Here is a 19,371-nt window from a genome sequence, read left to right as displayed (position 1 = left end):
CCAATCACAACTCATATAGACCCATTGCGATGTTGTCCTGCATCAGAAAATTGTTCGAAAAAATTATTCTACGACGTCTCGACACTTGGGTCGAGACGAACGGTTTGTTGTCAGATACTCAGTTTGGCTTCCGTAGAAATAAAGGGACGAATGATTGCCTTGCATTACTTTCGTCTGACATCCAAATTGCCTTCGCTCAAAAGCAACAAATGGCATCTGTATTTTTAGACATTAAAGGAGCATTTGATTCAGTTTCCATTGATGTTCTTTCAGACAAGCTCCACCAACATGGACTCCCAGCGGTTATAAATAATTATTTGCACAACCTTTTGTCAGAGAAACGCATGCATTTTTCACATGGCGATTTGGCAACAATCAGAATTAGCTACATGGGTCTCCCGCAAGGCTCATGTCTCAGTCCGCTCCTCTATAATTTTTACGTGAATGACATTGACAGCTGTCTAGTAACCCCATGTACACTAAGACAATTGGCAGATGATGGCGTGGTTTCAGTTACTGGATCCAAAGCTATTGATCTGCAAAAACCATTGCAAGATACCTTAGATAAATTGTCCGTTTGGGCTGTTCATCTTGGTATCGAATTCTCTGCGGAGAAAACAGAGCTGGTCGTCTTTTCAAAAAAGCATGATCCCGCGCAACTTCAGCTTCATATGATGGGAAGAATAATCGAACAGGTTTTGACTTTCAAATACCTCGGGGTGTGGTTTGATTCCAAATGCACGTGGGGAGGACACATTAGGTATCTGATAACGAAATGCCAACAAAGAGTAAATTTTCTTCGAACAATAACAGGGTCTTGGTGGGGTGCTCATCCGCAAGATCTAATAAAATTGTATCAGACAACGATACTTTCAGTGATGGAATATGGATGCGTTTGTTTTCGTTCCGCTGCAAATTCTCATATTATCAAACTTGAGCGAATTCAGTACCGTTGTTTGCGAATTGCTTTAGGCTGCATGCATTCGACACATACAATGAGTCTTGAAGTTCTGGCGGGAGTTCTTCCATTAAAAGATCGATTTTGGGAGCTTTCATCACGCCTGCTAATAAGATGTGATGTGCTGAATCCCATGGTAATTAATAATTTCGAACGACTAGTCGAGCTTCGATCTCAAACAAAATTCATGACAGTATATTTTAACCATATGTCACAGGAAATCAACCCTTCAAGATATATTCCTATCCGTGTCAGCCTCCTAAATGTACCTGACTCAACTTTATTTTTCGACACATCCATGCAGCGCGAAGTGCGTGGAATCCCGGACCACCTACGCTCTATGGAAATCCCAAAAATATTTTCAAGTAAGTTCAGGCATATTAACTCTGAGAAAATGTTTTACACGGACGGATCGCGAATGGAAGAAGCGACAGGGTTTGGTATGTTCAACAATAATGTTTCGGCCTCATTCAAGCTTCAAGAACCTGCATCTGTTTATATAGCAGAGTTAGCAGCAGTTCATTATAGCTTGAATGTAATCGTCACATTATCTCCAAACCATTATTTCCTCTTCACAGATAGTCTGAGTGCAATTGAAGCCATTCGCTCAAACGCTGCTGGCAAAAATGAACCGTTTTTCTTGGGTAAAATAAAACAGTGTCTGAACGACATATTGAATAATAATTATCTAATCACAATAGTTTGGGTTCCGGCTCATTGCTCCATTCCAGGCAATGAAAGAGCCGATATTTTAGCCAAACGTGGTGCTATTGAGGGTGAAATTTATGAGAGACCGATTGCTTTCAACGAATTCTATAGCGCGTCTCGCCAAAGAACACTTGCCAGCTGGCAAGCTTCTTGGGATAAAGATGATCTGGGTCGGTGGATGCACTCAATTATTCCTAAAATATCGACAAAGGCATGGTTCAGGGGACTGGATGTGAGTAGAGATTTCATTCGTGTGATGTCCAGACTCATGTCCAATCACTACACGTTAGATGCACATCTCCTTCGAATTGGACTTTCCGAGACTAATCATTGTGCTTGCGGCGAAGGTTACCGCGATATTGACCATGTTGTTTGGACATGCGTGGAGTTTCGTGATGTCAGATCTCAACTAATAAATTCCTTGCGTACCCAAGGTAGACTATCCAATGTCCCAGTTCGCGACATTCTTGCTTGTCGTGACCTTCCATACATGAAACTTCTTTATCATTTCATTAAATCCATTGGAGTTCCAATTTAAATTTTATTTTATGTTAAACTGTTTTCTCTTCCATGAGTTCAACCAATAGCCAACTATAGGATATTGAATATAAGTGGTGAACTGATACAAACAATCCTGAAATAGTTATAAGATCATGTACAAAATAAATGTATTTTATTTAATGTAATTTAAAATAGCAACTCGCTTGATAAAAACAGTGTTTAGATTAACTAATGAGTACCAACATACTAATATGATATTCGAAATGTATTAGGTTTAAACTACTATGTATTGTGGATGCCACGGCGAAGAAAAACTTATGTATATTGCCTATGAAATAAACGTATTTATGAAAAAAAAAAAAAAAAATTTCTAAACTGGGTTCGAAACTATTCCAACCGTTAGTCACTGTTAGTAGACAGCCTATCAAACGAATTCCGGCCATCCTGGTTCCCGATTTCCGATTCCAGAAGTATCGAAAATAGTGCTTCAATACTCCAACATGAAACTCAGACTATTTTCTCAGAGAAGGTTTGGTCGAATCCCCAATAAAATTCCTGAATTTAAACGGGATCCGACTTCCGGTTCCGGAGCTACTTGGTTAAAATTTTGATAGCGTCATCTAAAGTAACGAAATGAACGAGGGAAAAGAAACTGTTCCAATTTGTAGGTCATGTTTGTTGCTGGCCATACCAACCAACTTCGGCTATTCCGGTAATCAAAATTAGGCTTCGGAAGTATTGGAAATAGTGGTCAATAACTGTCAAAAGCATCTACCTACTTTTATACAAGATGGCCAAATCGATTTTCACAAGTTCAAAAGAAAAGTCTTACGATTTCATTCAGAATCCCTGAGATCTTTGTGTATAATACTTCCAGTTCCGGAACTATAGGGTGCTTTGATTCGTGGATTTTACTAGATTACGTTTGAACAAACTTTCTGTTTCTATTCAATGAACAGTTATTTTTAAAAATCCACAGTAATATTGATGAAGGTATGAGTAATATAAGAAAGTCATCATTACACCGGGAGCGGGTCATATCGCCGAAAGTCGTTTCGCCGAATGCCATTTCGCCGAAAGTCGTTTCGCCGAATAGGTCATTTCGCCGAAAGTCGTTTCGCGTAGCCGCATTAGTATTTTTTCATTTTCACTTAATAAACGGAAAATACCATCTATATTTGCCTGGTAGATACACCTATGCAATTGCTTTGATGCTTACTAGCTAATAGTCAACAAGTTTTCTTGGGAACTACTTTCTGAGGTTCATGAATCAATCTTTATTCAAGAGTACAACAATCAATCATTATTCAAGAAGTACAACGGTAGGTTAACAAAAACGGGCGTTAACGCTATCATCTTTCGTTTGTCTTTAATTTAAATCAATTCTAATTTCAAGACGATTTCAGGATTCGGCGAAATGACCCTTTCGGCGAAATGGCTTTCGGCGAAATGTCATTCGGCGAAGTGACACATTCGGCGAAATGTCATTCGGCGAAATAACCCTTTCGGCGAAATGACTTTCGGTGAAACGGCTTTCGGTGAAATTGCTTTCGGCGAAATAACCCTGATCCCATTACACCACGAAGTGGATTAAAACAGGTTTTTAAATAACATGGATGTATTGAACCCGATAATAATTAGGCTTGGAACGTTTTCACCGGGAAACTAGATTCGGGTGTGTTTTTAGTCATCTCGAAGAAAAGTGAATGTAATAAATTGTTACATACATTATACTCAAAAGACGTCATGATATCCACGCCCAATAAATCGTAAACGAACTATTCATATTTCTCAAATCCAACTATGTGACCGGATCAATTCACTTATTTAGTTTTCGATTTTAATTGGTATCGATTTCTATTTTCCTACAAAATGAGCCGTCTAATTTCCGTGCCTAAAAAAATTTTATTATCCGTACGAAAGCTGTACGGAACCGATGACGATGCTGACGATAAAGACGTTGGACCAATATCGAACCGAAGACGTGAGCTTCGACCGCCCTCCTGTTGGTCGTTTGTTTCCAACGATGCCATTTCCAGGAATACACAAACTAAAGAAGGATATCGTGTTACTACCTCCGGGCACGGGATAATAGTTCGACCATGAGTTCGTTGGGTGTAGTGAGTTTGGAGAATCGAGCACTTTGTGGTCCGTCAGTGAGGCTCAAAAGCAGGAGGACTCGGACGATGACGATGGCGGGGGCGCGCACAATTTGCCACGCTAACAGCTCCACACGAGTAATGAACCTTAAATTTCTCGGAAATTATGGCTAAGCACATATTTTGACCTGTTTTGGGTTTGATGTGGCAAACCTCTCATGACACCGCACCTCTGTTTTTGGCACATATCAAATTTGCGTGAAGGTTTTTTTTCTGTTTTCATCTAAATCTTTCGCATATTTTTAATCCAAGACAAAACCCGGAAAGCTATTCTCATAGTCTCCCCGTTGACCACTGTGAGTGAAACCGATTGTTCTCGGGTGATGCATTATGCACTTTGCGGACAGTGGCCGTCAGTACCGGTCTCGGTTTTGTGTGGAACCATCAAAACAAACGAACTTGTGGCTTCTGGCACCTCTCGACTGTGTTGCCCCGGGGCAGCACTAAAATGGATCAAATTTCACCAACCTGCCGGTGGAACAACAAACTGCAGCGAATCATCATCATCATCATCATCTTTGCAGTAAAACGTTCCGTACCGGGCAACAAAAACGAGTAAAAAGAGTGCACATTGTCGACCGCATTGCACTGGATGGCGTGATATGCGGCCATTGAAAAATAGTAGAACTATATGAATGGCGAAGGTGTGAACTATCTTGTAGTTTGTGTAACCGGATATTCGCATCGATTTTTTTTTGCTGGCCTTTTTATCGGTTTTGTGTTGCTGCCTGGTGGAGTAAGTTCTCAGCACTATTTCAATTGTGTGTTTGGACGTAACCGAAATAAGCACCGCATTACCGTAGATTATATGCCTGGTGTAGAAATTGAAGACTGTGCTGCTATAAGCCGTAAGCTACCATTTCAATTGTCCATTCGGAGAAACTAGGACCGGTTTCTTTTACTTCCTAGAAATAATTATCTTTTATTATCTTTTAATGATTTCTCTGAAAAATTGATTAGTTTGCCATATAATAGTAAATAAACACTTTTCTCGGTAAGTAATCCGCATTCGTCTTCGAGCCTCAATAAGAAACCAATAGACAGGTAAAAGATGCACATTTATCTCAAGTCTCGCATCGCTCGCATCCGGGAATCGACTTTGACATTATCAGCTCCCCAGTGCAAAGAAAACCGTCACTCGATGGAGATACGCTGGCCAGCCGTTCCAATATGGATCAGGTCCCAGTTGGTGCAATAAATTACGCTCTCCAAAGCTAGTCGTTTAAAAAACACTGACTTTACTGTTCCGAACCAAAAACTCCAACAGTGCCAACAGATAAAAGTACCGACGAGAGAAAAAAAAACGATACACATTTCATCCAACATTCTGAATGGTATATAAAGTAGCCAAAGTGTCACTTGAAAATTTCGAGGAGTTTATCTTTTCCGAATGGGTCTCCGCTGCCGGTCTGGTCCCGGTCCTCATTCCACACTGCATAATAGCCATTCCGGGCATTCATCGGTCCCCTACCAGTCCACCAACCAAAAAAATGTAGACCACCAAGAAGCCGGATAGCGAGAGTCGTTCTACATAATCACATATCAGCCCGTACGGAGAAAACTGCGAGGGCGGAGAGACTATAGAAGAATCATTTTCTGGGTGAAAATAAATAACTTGTTGATGGCAAAACAGATGTCCCATTTTGGATGCTGAAATATCGACGACAACGTCGGTTTTTGCCACTGGTTTTCTCGAGTCTCAGAAGGTTAGCCGAAATGGTGGACTGGTGTCAGGGGGCAAGAGCGGAAACGGGGGGAACCATGAAACTGTCATCGAGTGGTGCTTGTTATGGCATCTGCGGGTTTAGCGCCGTGTCGTTTACCGGACAACTGGTGAAAATATTGATCCACTCAGTTCCAGCTCGTTATGTATCTGTAGCCGGAAAAAAAATCTATTCTCATCCGCTCGGTGTTATGATTACGGAATTGAGATGTATTGCAATATATTCATGGTGGATGTGTTTTATTCATACAGCATCTTATTTTTGATCCTAACGATTTAAGAAGTAGAGAAACATTTTCTAGAATTAAATCAGCAGAGTTTTCGGAGCTGTCTTCTGTTTTTGTTCGGCACGATAGGCAGGACTTGGCAGTTAGGTGCTAATTATAAGTGCCCTGCAAGTGCCCTGCCTAGTGGTTTTTGTTGAACTGCAGGTGGCACAACAGCTCAACATAAACTGTTATGCACTGACGAATCTAACGCGAAACATAAAGAAAATGTCTTCTTAAATATTTTCACAGAATGCGTGTGACTCTATTGGCTTTATCATTCGATTCAGCTGGTGACGACTTGCCGAACACCGTTAGATTAACACAGTTAAAAATAAAAGACTTAACATTTTTTGTCGTGAACACGACTTTTCAAAATTAGCCATATGGAAGAATGGGCAGAACTTAATCGTGAATATCTTGACTTGTATTAATGGCAGCAACATAATTCTTTCACTATTTCATCAATAATATGATCAGGAATTTAGGATAATATTTTAAACAGTGTGAGATAATCACAAACAGCTCAAAAATTAAGTTTTTTGACAATTTTAAAACAACGCGGAAAACTCTTTACTTTTGTTTGGGTTTTTCGCGCAAGGACGACGATTTTGAGGTAGTCAGGCACATATCTTCAGCTGAACGTTATAAAAGGGGAACCGTGGTCGAAAATCGATTATTTCTTCTTGTGCGTTGGATGGAGCAGACGTCGTTCTCATTTGCCTTCCGGTCGTCGAGGCGAGAAGACGCATTAAACCAGTTTCGCATCATTTGGCACTGCGAGCGAATGTGTCGGTTTGTACGCAAAGCTAGTTTCAAATCAAGCAAGAACGATTGCATCATCTGCTGGTCGTTTTCATTGGAGAGAAAGAAAACAAGAAACGAAAAGTGGACAACATTATATAAAATTAGCCGTTCTAATGGCTCTAAATGTTATCGAAAGAACTATTAAGATAACTTCTTTTCAAATCGAAGGTAGAAATCATACGTTTAGTGAAAATCCAACATAATTTGATTTGCTTCGTGCACTTTTCGCTGTGCGAAAATCGTTCGAGCAAAATGTTTCGAATTGTGCTAAATATCGTAGAGAATTCCTTCTAAAAGGCAGAAATGAATCCTGATAATTTCTTTCAATGAAATATACAAATCCGAAATGAGATAATCGACGTTAAAAATCGTTTAAAATTTTAGTTGTGAAAAGGAGGAAAGTTTCGCAATTCACACAATCGATCAACTTTCAATTCGAATTCGAAAGTGTAAAGAAATCGTGTCAGATTTATTCGTATTCACGACATCCAGTTATGTCTCTGACATTACACACCCGTACTATTTTTTTTGTTCCATGATATGATTTTTTGCATGGGCACGAGGTCATCCCTCTATTACAACTTGGAATCCGATAACGCTGTGCAATCAATTTTAAATAAGAGCAATTCCACGCCAAATCGTCCAGAAATGGCCAAATTCCTCCTTGGATATGCATGAGACTTTAGACGTGTAATCGGTATAGCAAATGAACTTTGCACATGGTTTCAGTATGGCAAACCATAAGTTTTAAACCGATTGAGAGGTCAATCCGACTCACGACTGATTTTTAAAAAGGGCGTATGTATTTTTGCCTTTCACAAAAATTGCCTTTTTCAAATCGTTGTAACTCGGAAACCGTTAATTGCACAAAAATGGCGTTCAGGAAAAAGTTGTAGGAAATCGATCGGGCACACTAAAAAATATATACACTGAAAAAAATGGTTTTAATTTTTTTATAACTTTTATTTTAAAGCTGTTATTAATACCTACAGATTGATGGCTATATGAAGAAGGTACAGTTAAAACAGTTTACGGGACTCGTTGTAATTCGGAAACCGTTCATCGTACAAAAATGGCGTCCAGGGAATCAATAGGGCACTCTAAAAAAAATATACACTGAACAAAAAATTGGATTTTTTTCTCAATAATTTCAAAATAAACCAAAAAAATTAAATTAAAACAAAATCAGGGTTTTGTTTTTTTTTTTGGTAATTTTTATTTTAAAGCTCTTATTGAAACCTACAGATTGATGGCTATTCCATTCGTGTCTTTTGATAAATGAAGAAGTTACAGCTAAAACAATTTACAGATAAATTCGAAATTTCAAGTTCTCGTTGAAAGGTGATCATTTAAACAGTAGAATATTATTCTGCAGGTTAAAGGCAATAAATTTGTTCATGATATCTTTTCTTCTAAAAGTAGCTGTTCTTGAGATACTGGGATATTTAATTATAACACCATTTTTTATATTTCCATGAATTGTTTATTTGCTTGCTATATCTACAATTATTACATGCACATGAATAATTTTTAATTATATTTAAGGTTTTAAGTTTTTGAAAATTGTATGAGTACTACGTGCATCGTCATTCGAATACAGAATAATATTCTACTGTTTAAATGATTATCTTTCAACGAGAACTTGAAATTTCGAATATATTTGTAAATTGTTTCAACTGTAACTTCTTCATTTTTTCAAAAGGCGCGGATGGGATAGCCATCAATCTGTAGGTTTCAATAACAGCTTTAAAATAAATATTAACAAAATAAATTAAAACCATGCTCTTTTTGCCTTTCTCATATAGAAAGGTTATGCAATCACTTGAAAAACCGACTAGTGAAAATTGGTCCGGAGGGCCAAGTGTCATATATCATTCGACTCAGTTCATCGAGCTGAGCAATGTCTGTGTGTGTGTGTGTGTGTGTGTGTGTGTGTGTGTGTGTGTGTGTATGTATCAAATAATCTCACTAGGTTTTCTCGGAGATGGCTGAACCGATTCTGACAAACTTAGATTCAAATGAAAGGTCTCGTGGTCCCATACGGAATTCCTGAATTTCATCCGGATCCGACTTCCGGTTTCGGAGTTATAAGGTAAAGTGTGTTCAATATTGTACACCGTCACTTAAACCGGCGAAACAAAAAACGTAAAAAAATTTCTAAACTGGTCTCAAAACAACACAAATCGATAGTCATGATCAGTAGGCAACTAAACAAACCGATTCCGGCTATCCTGGTTCCCGGTATCCGGTTCCGAAAGTACCGGAAATAGTGGTCATATATACCAAAATGGATCTCATTCACTTTTCTCAGCGACGGTTTGACCGATTTCCACAAACTTAGATTCAAATGAAAGGTCTTCCGGTCCCATACGGAATTCCTGAATTTCATCTGGATCAGAGTTCCGGTTCCGGAGTTATAGGGTGAAGTGTGATCAACATTGTACGCCGTCACTTAAACTGGCGGAACAAAATCCGTAAAAAATGTACTATGTATAAACTGTACTTTAAACCGTTATTCCCAATCTTAGGCTGAATTGGAAGGTCTTATGGTCCCACCAAAAATTACTGCATATTTTCGGATGACAAAGATTTAAATCGTAATTTAGAGTGCGTATTAGTAGAGTTTGTATGTCATGTTAGTTGGTGGCCGTACGAACCGACTTTGATTAGATCGGTTCTCGGGTTCTGGTACCGGAAGTGCATATAATAGCGAACCCACTTAATTTTCTTAAGGATGACCTACGCAATCAAAGCACTGTTTTATTCTGTATGCTATACTAGTTAATGCACAAACAATCTCTTGGTTTAATTCAAAAATCGAAGAGAAAATTTTTTGAATAGAATACTACAATATTATACATGAGAAAGGCATCATTACACCACTAGGTGGATTAAAACAGGTTTTTTATTTAACTTTTTCGGATTATTTTTCAGTGTGTATTTTTTAGAGTGCCCAATCGATTCCCTACAACTTCTTCCTCAACGCCATTTTTGTACGATGAACGGTATCCGAGTTACAACGATTTGAAAAAGACAATTTTCGTGATATGCAAAAATACATACGCCCTTTTTAAAAATCAGTCGTTAGTCGGATTGACCTCTCCATCGGTTTAAAACTTATGGTTTGCCATACTGAAGCCATGTGCAAAGTTTCATCCAAATCGGAGAATGTCGAGTCTGATGATCTGCTAAGCATTTCTGGAATTGCTCTGGTCTAGAAAGTTTTTTCACTCAAGACTAGATTTTGAAAAGGGCGTATGTGTTTTAACACATTATTTTCAAACAATTATAACTAGAAATTTACAGCATCTACAAAAAACATGTCTGAGAAGAAGTTGTAGGTAATTAATTAAATATACACTGAAAAAAAAATTTTCGTGAAATCAAAAATAAAATCTATTTTTTTAAATTCTTAGTTATTTTACTGCATGATTTTTTTAAATTTTATATTACATAAAACGTCTAGTTAAAAAAAACTAATGAATGTTTTAGAAAGTGATAAAGGGTGATAGATAAAAATTTTTCCCGAGGAAAATTTTTTTTACCAATTTTCAAAAAACGATTTTTTTATAGGAATAAATGTATCTGAGCAATCGAATGTTATTTTCCAAGCTACGTTTAATGAAAAACCTCATAGGAAGCTGCTTCCTAAATGCAGTCATTCTAGAGATATGTGAGGAACTAAATCGAGAAAATGGATATTTCATGAGAATACACCCCTTTTATGAGTTAGTCTAGGTTCTCCATCGCCATCAAGATCAAGATAATTTCACAGTAAGACTTTTCCTTCGAACCAATAAGTTTGTGAAAATCGATTCGGCCATCTTGAAGAAAGGTTGGTGATGTGCAGTTTTTAATCAGCATTTCAAATTCTTTCGTAACCGGATTTAGATGACCGGAATAGCCGAAGTTGGTTCGTTTACCAGTAACCAATATGAAACGACATTGACATTCTTTTATTTTGTTTATATCATTTATTCTACCCCGGCATTACAATCTTTTATTGTTTCGGTCGCACTTATCATAAAATCAATAAAATTTGTATCGTCTTTTACCAATATCACACACTAGTAGCAGACATCCGTAACCGTTCCGTTTTCTTTATAGCGTGTACGAAATAGAACAAAGCACGCACCGGTGTTGTATATACTGTCATTCTACATGGCGATTTGAAACACACTAATCGCCCTGTAACTGCGGAACCGGAGGTAAGATCCGGATAAAATTTCACAGTAGTTTTAAAAATAATATGATTTGTGAAAATCAGGTCAAGCATCGCAGTGAGTTCTATTTTTGGAGTTTTTCTTTACCAATTTCGATGCTTCCGAGACCAGTAGTTCTTAAATAGGTTTTTATGCCGTGCCGTTTGAGCCATTTTATTCTGATTCCTGATTTTCTCTAATTTTTACATATTACCATGTAACTCCGGAACCGGAAGTCGTATCCAAATGAAAATCAATAGCAGGCTATGGGAATATAAAACCTTTTATTTGAATCTTAGTTTGTGAAAATCGGTTCTGCCATCTCTGAAAAAAGTGAGTGAACATTTTTTACATTTTTTGGTACATATCATCCTGTATCTCCGGAACCGGAATTCAAATCGGGATGAAATTCAATAGCAGGCTATGGGACTACGAGACTTTTCATTTGAATCTTAGTTTGTGAAAATCGGTTCAGCCATCTCTGAGAAAAGTGAGAGCTTCATTATTGTACTTTGCAACTTGAATACAGTCCGCCTTGATTTTGCGTATGGAAAACTGCATCTAATTTATGAAAAATGTGTATTTATATAACCCACCGATTTTTCTTTGATTTTGCTTTCAAATATTTCGATTTTATGTCAAAATGATAATTTATTCAAAATTTCATGAGGATTACATAAATAATAAATTTGGCGATGGAGAACCCAAAATAATTTAATATAAGGACGTATTCTCATGATACCTTATGATCAAAAAAGAACCGGAATTTTCATTTTAAAATTCCTGTGCTTGTCCAATCGGTAAACTTTTATTCACTCAACGTTGGCAACACTTTTATACACATTCTGTCAAATTTTGACGCATATCGTACGATTAGTTTTTGTTTGGCGTCTATACAAAGAAGTTGAAAAATTTTCGTGTGGCGATTTTTATAATGGATGAAAATTTAGAACAACGTGCGTGCATCAAATTTTGTGTTGCAAATAGATTTAAGTGTTCCTAAACGTTGAAAATGTTAGAAAAGGCCTATGGTGAATCGTGTCTAGGAAAAACACAGGCATACGAGTGGTATAAACGCTTCAAAGGTTGTCGTACAAGCTTGGATCATGATGAGATCCCTGGCCGGCCAACAACATCTGTTACTGAAGAAAACATTGAATCGGCGAAGCAAATCGTGTTGCAAAATCGATCTGTACCGATTAGAGAGATTGCTGTGTTGTTGGGCATCTCTTATGGATCAGCCGAACACATTTTAACTGATATTTTGGGTTTGAAACGCGTCGCTTCTCGGCTGGAGCCAAAAAAGCTGAATTTCATTCAAAAACAGCTCGTGTTGATGTGGCCAAAGAGATGATTTCCAACGCAGATAGTGACACCACATTCATCGAATGCATCATAACTGGTGATGAGGTGTGTAACTATGAACATGACGTCGAAACCGCACAACAATCGACCGAATGGCGAAAATTTGTCAACTTCTCTGTATAGACACCAAACAAAAACTAATCGTACGATATGCGTCAAAATTTGACAGAATGTGCATAAAAGTGTTGCCAACGTTGAGAGAATAAAAGTTTACCGATTGGACAAGCGCGGGAATTTTAAAATGAAAATTCCGGTTCTTTTTTTATCATAAGATATTTCCATTTTCTCGATTAAGTTCTTCATATATGTCTAAAATAACTGTATTTAAAAAGTAGATTTCTTTGAGCCTTTTCATTGAACGTAGCTTGGAAAAGAACTTTCAAATTTCTAAAACTTTCACTAGTTTTTTGGTAACTTGAAGTTTTTTTTTATATAAAATTTAAAATAAATTTAATTTTCGAATTCACGAAAAATCGGAAGATTTTTTTTGTGTATATGAGACATATTTTCTGTAGAACCTACGAAATCTACGAAAAACACATGAAGAGAAAGTCCAATTGACTAAACGAAACCCATGGAAGCTTCGCTGTACTTGGTTGCAACGGCATTCACTTTTGCAGTCCTATATCTGCCTTCGCATGTCAGTTTTCTAATCTGTTTCCCCCGTTAGATACTGATCATATTTAAAACTTGGTCAAGACGGCTCTACGTCTTAACAAAGACAAATCGTTGAATGCATAAAATGCTGAAAATGCTGAAACTGGCATTTTTAGAAACGTAGCTAAAAATACGAAAGTTTAAGCAACCTGAAACGTGTTTCAAATTCTAAAAACAGTAAGAGGTTAATTTTAAGAATGTCGCATATACCTACATCTGATTTTAGTCAAAGTTATGGCAAAAGAGCTGAGTCGTTTCTGAACTAACTAAAGATGAAATTGTGAGTATAAATGGGAGCAATACGTTTGATTCTGAAGGAAACTATTTTGGCGAGAAACTTAGATCGAAACGCAAAATATCCAAGAAATATCGTACCAGTTGTATCCAAATATTGATTCAAAGATGGTTTATCTTACATTATCCAAATTTTTGCATGCACTTCCAGCGCTAAATATTAGTACAGTGGCCAGAAAAAAATGCAGCCTGTACATTTTTTAGTTACTAAAACGTGATTTGTAATGCGTGGGACAGAGATGCGAGTACTTTCCATATGGGACAGACCCGACTTGATATTTTTTTCAAAGTTTACTAAACTAACCTCAAATTATTTTTGCAATTTCTGAAAGTATCGTAAAAAAAGACTGATTTTTTTACGTTTCGTCGTAGACTCATCAGTGCACAGCAGTTCAATTTGAACTGTTTGAACCGCTAGGCAGAGGTACAATTTTTGCTAAAAACCAAAAAAATAGCCTAACCCATGAATGTAAAATTAGACGTTATACGTCGGGCTAGCTCAAAAGTTACCAGAACCCGTATGGGACTGATATGCGGGTATGGGTGGTACATGACATATAAATGTCATTATGTTTTTATGTGTAGACTAAATATTAGATTTAGAAATATTCGAAAAGTAAGATTAATGCATAAAATCGTAACACCGCTTCACGAATTTAGATTCACATTTTTGTGTACATATTTCAACGCAAGAGATCATGAAATGTGTCATTTCACATCTATTTGTGACAGATGATTGATTGAGTGAATTTTGCAAACTTTCAATGCTTAACTTGCAGAATTGTAACTGTGCAAATATAATATGGAACAAAAAAGCGAAAAGTTACAGGAGACAAGACCCGTTACGATGGCATTGAAAATATAATGCTCAAATTCATTCACAGATTCATTTAAATTTGAAAAATCACAACAAATTGTTTGTGGCCATCTAGGATTTCTAAATTGAAATTATGAAATAATGTCACATGAATTTCAATGACTTACTTGTCGAACCCGTCTTGAAAATATAAATAATATAGCGATTTCGAAGAATATCTACAAACCGAATTCCGCCATATTGAATTTCAAAAATTCTACAACTGTCGTAAGCCGATACTCTTTTTTTTCATTCAATTCATACGGTTAAATTTTACGCGCCTTATTTTGTCACTGAGATTCATCTTATGGACTGTTCATGCCAAACATTTTAGAAAACAATTTGGACTTATTTGTGGTTATGTCATACTACTGAAAATTTTATCATTGGTAGCTTTAATTACAACAAGACATAATAAAGATCTGACCATTCCTATAAAGAGTGAATTTTGAAAAGACGCCCCGTAGTAAATTAGGACGTATTCACGTCAACAATTATGTAAATTTCCATTCTTTGAAACCCACATATTCGAGCCTCGTAAATGGCTTATTTCACAGTTGATCTAACATGTATATTCTGACATATTTTTAGGTGCCATTCTGACATATGCCGAAATATGTAAATTCAAACGCCTGCTTGAAAAATAGGATATGTGTGACACATATTTGAATCATTCTTAGACAATTCAGCCATTTTAGGAATTTAGAATTATGAATCATGTCATATGCGGATTTGATTATTCTGTAAATTTTATATTTTTTCTGTGTAGTTAAACTTGTATCGTTGATACATAAATTCGACTTGAACAACTTCACGTTTGATGCGCTGAAGCATAATATCTAGTAATTGAACATTTATTAGTGAACGGAAAAACTCTATAAAAAGGGATATGATGAAGAAATGAATTATACTCAAACGTAGTTAAAGCCGCTAATAAACGACAACAACAAGAAATGAATTCATCGAACACAGGAACGGTGCCAAACTGAGAGCCATACGATATTCTTACTCTTATTTTTGTTAAGTACACTCAAAATAAAAATCACTTAGTATTGAAATGCAAAAACATATGATTATTTTCCATAATACATTACACGTTTCCATATATAATAGACATGCATGAAATGTCTGTCATATATGGAAAAAGTAATTTTCACATAATGAAAATTATTGTTGGAATTACGTATGTTTTATGTGAATTTCACTTACTTATTATTGGTATATCAAATGTGTGTTAAATGAAATTCATATATTATTTATCTGAGTTTCAATTCACTTCCATGTATTTTCCAATGGTAATCAAATGCTCATCTATTCTATTATTACCAGCATGACTCGTATTTATTGAATGACAATTATTTCACGTTTCCTTCATATTAAAATGAGTTTTTCTCATTATTATACTAACAAATATGTAAGCTTATTTGATAGTTATGACTGCGACACTGTCTAGCGTCCATATGAAAGTTACGTTCCGTTGCCTACATGAAACAAAAACGTCTCTGTTCCGTATTGAAACTATATCGCTTTTTGAAAAATGTTAAATATAATTATGTTTAGTATGCTTTGTGATAACTCGTAAGTCCAAAAAAAACAGCGCATAAATTCGCAATGTCAAAGTCTCTGTGATCAATTCAAATAAAAATTGTTTTGCGCGGTGTGAAAATTTTACGTCGCATTTACTTCAACATATTTTGTGCTGTTGCTTTTTCCGAAAGTGTGTGTGTGTGTCAGTTATGTCATATATGAAAATATATAAAAAATATATTGCTTACACTTTCACCAAAATGAAAACATTAACTAGCGAACTCCTAATAATAATCTACAATTCCTTCACACCTTCCACCTAACTGATGTCGTTATCTTTGCCATTCGTTCCCAGCAACCGAAGTTCATTCCGTTCATTTTAGACCACTTTCGCTCTGTTTACGTTCACCTGCGCAGAATGAATTCGACGCTCCGCCAACCTTCCACCATTCGGCGATTGTTCGTTGACCTCTTTCGTTCTCACACACGCAGTCACTCTGTCACTGAAACAGCACGCAAACAAGCCGGAGCAAGAAACGAATGGTGAAAACAGAAAATGGCAGACAGTCGACCACTGACAGCCAGTCCTGCTGTCACAATCTGTTCCAATTCGATCCTATTGGAAAACGAGCGACTCTCAGCCGGGAGAGTTCATCCGTTAACTCACAAACCGTTGCTCGGCGTGTGGTTGATGGTTTCGTATTCGGCACTCTTACCATATGGACTGGCACGAGATCGCCCGTCCCGTCGTCGATTCTCCATCGGCTTTTTGTGTGTATATGCGCTGGGTGTACACGATGAGTTGCTTAGTTTACTCTGAACTTCGGTCGGTATTGGACGCGTACGGTGAAATCGTCGCTGCGGCGATTTGTGAATTTGTGGATCAACTAATGTGTATGTTGGTAGTGTCTCGAGCCTGAGAAATCCTACCCAACGCCATCAACAAATGGTGCTGTTATAGAGGAGCCGCGTGAATTGATACTCACACACGGTCGGAAAAATACGGAATGTTTGCAGTTCTCGATTTTCTCGTGCAGTCATATCGTCGGTCTGGGATAGCAGGACACTGCATTTTGGCCTGATTGTCGAGGGCTTCCGGTTTTCGGGTCTGCCCTGGACCGTTTCCCGACGTGGTGCAACTACGGGCTTCTACGGATTTTGACACATAGCCGCTTTTGATGAACTCTCAGCCTCGGAACGGACACGGTACGGAAACGAGAATCTAGCAATTTGTTTGAAGTTATTGTAACATTCTGTGTTGGCAAACAAGCGGAGAAGATTTCGGCCAAATGGATGCAAAATACAAAGTTCAAGTGATCGAGCTCCGACAAAGAAGCTCTCTTTCATAACGGGAATAGCAAAGAAGTTTAAAGTGCTGTGAGAACTTACGGCAATGTGTAGTGTTTAAAGTTTAGAAATGAAAATATCACGGAAAATAGCGTTCGTAGTGAACATAGAACCAGCTAACAGTTGAGTGCAAAGCGGAAAAAAGAGGAAAGATTATTCTGCAAGTATGTAGCATTGGGCAGCATTGTCGTACTGTCTTTGTTATTTTTTTTTTCTCTCTTTTTTGGGAAGTTGAACAGCATTCACAGGAAACGAAATAGTTACAACTTTGGCGAGAGATATACCACTAATACTTATAGAAACCTACAGATATACACGTAACACATTCCTCGCGGGTCACGCTGAAACAAAGAGCGAAGAAAGCAGATGCAGAACCGAAAGAACCACAAAGGCAAAAGAAAGAGATAAAATGAAAACTAGTTTTCCTTTATTTTGGATGTTCTCCGTGCTTGAATACTACAGCAGCGCTTTGTATATCAGAGTCGGCGATCCATCCGGTCCGGGGTGTTTTCGACGATTCAAAGTTGGACCCCGTAAAGAAGAGTTACCATTTTCAACTTATTCGAAGTACAATCATTGGTAAACAAATGCCAACGGGGAATGATTTCTGGTAGCGAAGGGCTACTCTGCTCGAAAGATTTCAACCATGAAAACAGGGGGGGACATTCGGGCGGGAGACAAATTTCAACGATTATATAGTTAGATATTTATTAATCGGAGCAATGATATTCCAAATTTGACACTTCCATCAAATTCGGATTGAAGCGGAATTAAGATTATTATTATATCGTTCATTTACCCCGGGTTCAATTAGGATTAAAAAAATTAGCAAAGTTGAATGCGATCGAATACTTCCGAATGAATATAACGAGTAAAGGACTTCTGAGGATATCTTCCCGTTGTGTATCAATAGTTCGAATGAACATGTTTAAATCGAGGCAGACAATTTAGAAAAGAATCGAACTACTAAAAGTTCCTTGCACAAGCACATAATTTATCGATTTTCGCGCCAAAATTTGCATGTGTGAAATTCACATAACAGTACGCTCAAAAAATTTACAAACACTTTGGTTAACAGCCGATTGATTCATCCGAGCTAAACCGATTCAGTCTGACAGGGACAATCGGGGTGGATTTTATGGGATGTCGGTAACCGAGTTACAATTGATCTTTCCGTTGCAATGGAAATTGAAACTGGGAAACTGTCGAACGCTATTAGTTAACTTAATTACAATTGTGTCAAATACAAACCACCCATATAGGGGTTTGTGACAGTTGTTTTGGCAGATTTTAGCCAGTGGCAATGCAGTTCAGCAAATTTGTTTGGAGAGGGTCGTTTCCTGTGGATGGGAATGGAACTCTGAAACTGTTTCTGGTGCAGTGTTATCGTTGGTGTGTTGGGAGATAACGCATCGAACTTTCCATATCGGAACAGAATTTCAGAGTTGCTATCAATCGAACGTTGCTAGTGTATGTTCAATTTGCTGATAGTTTGAAACATGGGGACATAGTTTATTCCATACAAATGACTTACTCAAAACAGATATATTTTGCTGGTTGCTGTTATAGTCAATCACGTAATTTATAGGCTTTGTTTTCATTATCCATGACATGATATATACTGTCGGCAACGTTAAATTTATATAAAATTAACAGAGTCTTCAACCGATTTCTCAGCTAGCTTTTCAGTGAACAGAGCTAACACATAGCAAGCGCTAGGATTCCGCTTTCCGAGTCGGATCTTAACCATACGACAACTGGTGTGAATATTAGGACACCAGCACTTTCACGCAATCTTTCGGGGTTCAATTTATAAACCCGCAAATTATGTTAAAAAGTTTTCATGACCCAAATGGCGAATTACCGTAAAATTGAAACAACTATATTAAAACAAAATAGAAGTTGAAGAGTGGAAAATGTGTTTCATAATTTGCTTCTTAATTGTTTCATCAGGCAATCATTTCGCTTCAAATCATCTGTACTTCTAGTTAATATATTCTT

General features: G+C 37.2%; 1 protein-coding gene across 2 annotated transcripts in view; it reads left to right on the top strand.

The window, feature by feature from the left end:
- The window catches only part of LOC131438427 (semaphorin-2A), a 250,567-nt gene that overhangs the window by 30,978 nt on the left and 200,218 nt on the right, over positions 1 to 19,371 (top strand). Inside the window, exon 1 of one of the 2 annotated variants that reach the window (XM_058608442.1) lies at positions 16,825 to 17,534. The exons of the other annotated variant lie outside the window; for it this stretch is intronic. The gene's annotated coding sequence lies outside the window, so the exon portion shown is untranslated. Of the gene's footprint in view, positions 1 to 16,824; positions 17,535 to 19,371 lie in introns of those variants that run through there. 2 annotated transcript variants of the gene reach the window in all.

The sequence above is a fragment of the Malaya genurostris genome, chromosome 3 (genome assembly GCF_030247185.1).
Source record: "Malaya genurostris strain Urasoe2022 chromosome 3, Malgen_1.1, whole genome shotgun sequence".
In the NCBI taxonomy this organism is placed as follows: Eukaryota; Metazoa; Arthropoda; class Insecta; order Diptera; family Culicidae; genus Malaya; species Malaya genurostris.
Note: the sequence above shows the minus strand (reverse complement) of the source record. Positions and strands in the feature narration are given on the sequence as shown.